Source organism: Lycorma delicatula, chromosome 9 (assembly GCF_047948215.1).
Source record: "Lycorma delicatula isolate Av1 chromosome 9, ASM4794821v1, whole genome shotgun sequence".
NCBI lineage: Eukaryota > Metazoa > Arthropoda > Insecta > Hemiptera > Fulgoridae > Lycorma > Lycorma delicatula.
The window spans coordinates 88092506-88098505 of NC_134463.1; the positions used below are offsets into that span (position 1 = coordinate 88092506).

At 28.2% G+C, this 6000-nt stretch overlaps 1 protein-coding gene across 2 annotated transcripts in view; it reads right to left on the bottom strand.

Moving 5' to 3' along the window:
- The window catches only part of Scp2 (Sarcoplasmic calcium-binding protein 2), an 869372-nt gene extending 865762 nt beyond the window's left edge, over nt 1-3610 (bottom strand). For both annotated transcript variants that reach the window (XM_075376000.1, XM_075375999.1), the window contains exon 1: nt 3496-3610. The gene's annotated coding sequence lies outside the window, so the exon portion shown is untranslated. The remainder of the gene's footprint in view (nt 1-3495) is intronic.
- Nucleotides 3611-6000: the final 2390 nt, after the last annotated feature.

Consider the following 6000-nt stretch of genomic DNA (forward strand, 5'->3'; position numbering starts at 1 on the left):
TCTGTGAAACTAAAAGATCTTACTCATTTAAAACGTTTTTGTAGACCTGCAGCCAAGGCATTAATTGAAAATATAAACAACACTCAAGAAGAAAGTGTTCTTTGGGCACAGTGAGGACAAATAAACAAAATAGCATTTTTGAAAATTGAATTATTTAATATTTAAGTGAACATTTAATGTTTTAGTTCCCTCTGTTTATTAATTTTTAAGTTATATTTTAATCACAATAATGTAAACAGTATAGTGTCATTGTATCATTATGAGCAATACATATTATAAATAAATAAACAAACTGACCTGATTTTGTAAGCACTTAGATCGTCATTAGCATTTAAAGCTTGGACTTTGATTGTTTTTAATTGGTTTAGGTTGACATTAATCGTTATTCCATGCAAGTATGTGTAGTTTCCCTACAAAATACTTTGTTTTATGCTCTATGTTTGTTTAATTTTAGTTTTCTTTTAAAATTCTCCTTTAAAACTACTAGGACAAATAAATAAGGGTTTTCTGATATCTTTATTTGCAAAAATAACTTTTAATATTTATAATGAAATTATAAATTTCAGTTTTTTCAGAATAAGATTTATGTGACTATGCTCTTTTTCCTGTGGACCCTTCAATTCCTACTAGTTACATAAAAAAAAATACAAAGAAAAGAGAGAAAATTGTTAAAATGTCAACTTGGGTACCAGAGCCGGTCTCATATTAGCCATATACTAACAAAGTATCTAATAATAAAAAGTTACTCTGTGTCTTCAAATACGCGTGCAGTAATGTTACCGCGGTGTATGAAAATAAACAATAGTTTTGAAATTATTATTACATTATTGTAATAAAACCACACAAAAATACTGAAATATATTTTTACTCAACATGTTGTTTTAACTTATGAATAATTTAGGTTGGGAATAATTTATTTAACTTAAGTTTGGCTTATAAACTCGACTTTAGACTAGCTAGTTAAAGAAAAATACGGGTAATATGGGTTATATACAATTACTAATAAATCACAATATTTCAAATTTAATAATATAAAAAATTGTAAAATTGTCAAATTATATAGTGACTGGGTTTTTATAGGTTCAAGTCTCTTCAACTAGATTTCATGGATATCCCGAATTCTGGCAAAGATGCTAATTATTGTTATGATGAAGATCTGGTAGTGAATTTGCTGTCATCAAAAGAAGATAACCTGCATCCAAAAAAGCGAAAAAAAGGTAAGGATAAAACAATAGTAGCTTATGAAAGAACCAAACATGAATTTACTGATCAAAATAAAATGTCTGAAGAAGAAAACCTAGATCTAACAGAGCAAATATGTCAAACCAAATAGTTCCTGTAATTGAAAAAGGGAATGTAAATGAAGGTGTTGAGCAACCACATCATGATAAAATGAAAAACAAAGAAATTCTAACCAAGGGGGAAACTATAAGGAAAGGCGGTTTACAAGGAGAAAGTAGGAAAGCTCAGAGAGAAAGAAAACAACTGAGAAACAGGGAAAACAAGAATATAAAACAAAAACGGGTACAATTGTAAAATTGAGCAAGTCTGAAGCTGTTGGGACCATGTAGGAACAAGTGTTCAGAGAAAATAATGGATAATGTATGTAAAACTACTTTAATACTGGGCATGGGTGATTATAATAGGAGATGTTCATACACTACATCATTATTATAATTAGATAAACCAAAAAGAAGAAGAGTTAGGCCATAAACCAAAAACTAGTCATTTGAGGCTAGTTAGTATAAAAAATAATATTGAAATTCTGAGAAAAAAAATTTAGTTGAAAAAAGATGCTTTGTGAAAATATTTGGAGCTAAAAAAAAATCTTCTACTTGTGTAATAATACAGTTGGATGAGAGGAGTAAAGTTTCAAAAACTTGTACACCAGAAGAAGATCTCACAAAAGCAAGGGAAATCTTACTAAAAATCCAGTATATGAAAGCCATTATTTGCGAAGGGATTGTGAAAAAAATTGTTGTTTCTCCTCATTTAACAATAACAGAACTTTATTAGGATTACTAAAGGAATCTTTCTGAGAGCAATTCAATCCCTATTTCTTATCGTAAGTTCTGTGATCAATTTCACAGATTAAATCTAAAAATAAAAAAACCAAAAGTAGATTACATGTGACAAATTAGATATTCAAATAAAAATTTCTTCTGGGGAAGACCAGGAAAAGATTGTGAAAGATCACCATGATGATGCGGAGTATGGTTAAGATTCAAAACAATATGATAAAGAAAATTTAATAACTGATAAAAAAATTAAAACAATCACTTTTGATATGTAACAGTGCCTTCAAACACCCTTGATACACAATTCGATGGCCTTTTATAAATGCCAATTATGGACTTTTAACCTAACAGTCACAGTCTATGACTGTAATGATGGTAAAACATTGTTTTTTATGGCATGAAGGTCTGGATGGAAGAGGTGCTTATGAAATTAGCTTGTGTGTGTCTATAAAATTATCTTAGAAACATCAAACAAGAAATGAAGTCTCTAATCATGTATTCAGATACTCATTAAAACCGTTAAAAAAAATCCCTGTCAGAAAAGAAGAAAGCTGATTTACTTGATCCCACTTGTTCTACAAAAACCTAAGGACTTCTCAAAAGCAAATTATCTGGGTTAAGATAATTAGATCTTGGTAGAGTATGAAGATTCAGACAAAATTAATGTAGAAAGGAAAAAGCAAAGAACTAAAAAGGGAAAAGAAAAAGTACAAATTGGAAAAGAAGAAGCAGAGAGCGACAGCAAGCCAGAATCAAAAAGAAAAATTCATTAAAAATAATAATTATAATGAATTGCTATAATATTTCTTCATAAAGTATTTGGATTGTGTGATGAGTTTTAGCATTAATATTACTAATTGTTTTTTTAATTAAAAAAATTACTATTAAAAAAATATTATTTCACCTTAAAAACAGTCATGTGTGTAAAAAGTGTTATCCAATTAAATGTTTTCCAATTATTTTTTACACTTAAAATTATCGAGTTTAAACATTTTAAAAACTTTTTTCATGAAATTTGATATATAACAGTATACAGATTATTTTTAAATGATAAAACATATGTAAAATGTAGATAGTTTTGAAAACATCAAGAAAGTAATCCTTAAAGTCAATGCGAATTTATAAATGCATTTTTCCCAAAAGTATTATTTTGGAATAAATATCCTTTACGCAGCAAAGTAATGTCACCCACACTATTAAAAAAATTTTCAGATTAAAAAACTATAAAATAAAAATGGATCGATACAAATAAGTAAATGGAAAAAGAAAATTACAACAAATTTACCTTTGTAGTTTGTTCCACTGAAACGTGTAAAATATAACATAAATGTAATAAGAATCTATAAGCCTAATTCTAAATTAGTGTAGTAGCAACCTTTACAATACAACCATTATAATTACATAACCTAAATTTAACATAAAATTACTGTAAAATTCATATTTGTATAATTAGAATTACAAGACAAATATTACTCACAGTTAAATAAACAATTAAGCAGTGATGTAACAAATAATAATTCAAAATCATTACAGATATTTATTTAAAAATTGAAAAGTTATAACAACGGATTAATTAACCACACAACGCGAGTACCATGACTGGTGTCGGTCCTTACGTACAAATAAATTAATAAACACGATGCGCACGCATTTGGACAACAGTCAGTCGGATATTTAACTCACCGGGTTGGTTTAGTGTTGAACGCGTCTTCGCAAATCAGCCGATTTCGAAGTCGAGAGTTCCAACGTTCCTGAGTTTATAAACAACGTAACTAGTTAATTCATGCCTCGTTTTCAAACATGAAAGTTTACAGTTAACCGGCAGTACGCTTACGCAACGTAATGCAAGATAATGTTTTGCCTGTTTTTATTTCGTCCACTAAATGCAATAAAATTATTAATAATAAATAAAAATAGTAAATTAAAATTATCAGCATGCATTACACGCTGCACAAACATACTGCCGTTAAACGTCGTTAAGCGTATTGCCGTTAATTGTCTGCAACAACTCGATTGTTTGTCAATGAATTTTTAAAAATGAGGTGTCATTTTGTTCAAGTAAAATGCTTATTAAATTTTTTAACAATTTGATCAAAGACGTTTTCAACATTTTTTTTATTTTGTAGAACTAGTCATTTTATTAAAGTAGGTTTATTCGTTCCTGAGAAAAGATGTTTTTGTTGAAAATCACAAAATGGCATCCAGAAGGAAAACAGAGCAAAATGGGACTTAAGTCGATATGAACTTTATCCCATTTTCGTGTTCTGACCCTGAAGTTCGGGGAGTACGTCCCGGAACAGTCAGTGTGTATAAAATATATAACATATTGAGATAATTTGAAATAAGCAGGTTAATGCGTAATGGAATGATTTAAATTACACTGACGAACCAGCAGTAACAACAATCAACAGAAGTTTCATTAAATTTAATTAAGTTAAAAAAGCAATCCATTAAAACTTTAACATAAATTAAAACATTTAATATTTTTTTTTTTTTTTACTCTTACACCAATGAATATCAAAATAGCTGTAGTGTCGATAACAATAAATTTAAATGTTTGAAGTGTAGTATTTATGTAAAGCTCGTCTCCACCTATTATGCTCTATTTCTTGGTAGTAATTTCTTAAATCTTTATCTAATTCTTTGAATTCGTACACAACATCCCTCAGATTTTTTTATGTCCTAGCAGAGTCATAAAAATCAATTATACAAATTGCAGTTATAATTCAAATAATAAAATTTAATTGGTGTCCAATTACTAGAGGGAAATTAATCCCAATAGATTTTTTTTTTAAAGTTTGATAGGAATGTAAAATAACTCAAAACTTAATACTTACATATCGTCTAACGATATTGTTTATGCGCCTAATGGTTTTACACTTCAATGAATAAAATGCATCCATTTATAATAATAATTATTGTAATCAACTTAACGTATGGTATGTACCTTTAGAAGGCCTGCGTCAGGACTGGCCAATCAAATATGGCAAATTTTATTTTATTTTTTAATTATCGGATATTTAGCGTTATTGTAATTAAAAGAAATATTTACACAAAGATTAGGGAAATACATACATTCTGCTGGTTTATATTTCTCCCGCATAACAATACCAGCCGAGAAATTGCAGTCTATTGAAATGCCGCCACGGGTCGCATCATGTCATTTTTGTAACTATTTAGCCTATTCTTTTAATCCAAATTAGAGGGAAATTTACTGGTATTATGAAATCTTTGTTGAAAAATTGAAAAAATATGTCCCAGAACTTTATTTTTAATAGTTTTTTTTTTTTAGAAATCTGGGGTGAGACAAACAATTTGAGTAAAAAAAAAAAACATTATTTTATGTTTTGTGTAAAATAACTGTTAAATAGGTAATAAAAAGTTAAAAAATTTTTAAAAAATTTGTAGAGAATTTGATTCAGAGTAAAATGGAACGAATAAAGTATAAAGTCCACAGAAACTAATACGAACGTAAGGAATTTTGAAGTTTAATAAACTTCAAAATTCCTTATGTTCATTAAAAATTCCTTAAAAACAAAACATATCAGACTGTGACAGATTTTTAACTAAGACTACTTAGTTAAAGTAGTGTTTCATGTAATACTAATTACATGAAACATTTTTTTCAATATTATAAAACAAAGGAATTAAATATTTTAGAAAAATAACAAACAAAAACAATTAAATAAATCGATTAAAATATCCTCTGCTACAATGGATACAGCACTGTACCCAACGAACAATGTTTTGGATGTCTTTCCATATTTCAACAGGGTTGTTTTTTTGTTAATATTACCGAAATGAGAATTCTAATAACTAATTCTCTTGTATTACTCTTTCGTTCAAATACTAATGATTTCAAGTAGAAGACGCAGAAATCCGAGCGAAATCTTTTGCCAACCGACACTCGCTAAAGAAGAGTTTCCGAACTTATGTTTGTATGAAATTTGTTTTATTTCAATCTGTAGAACAATCCAGAAAA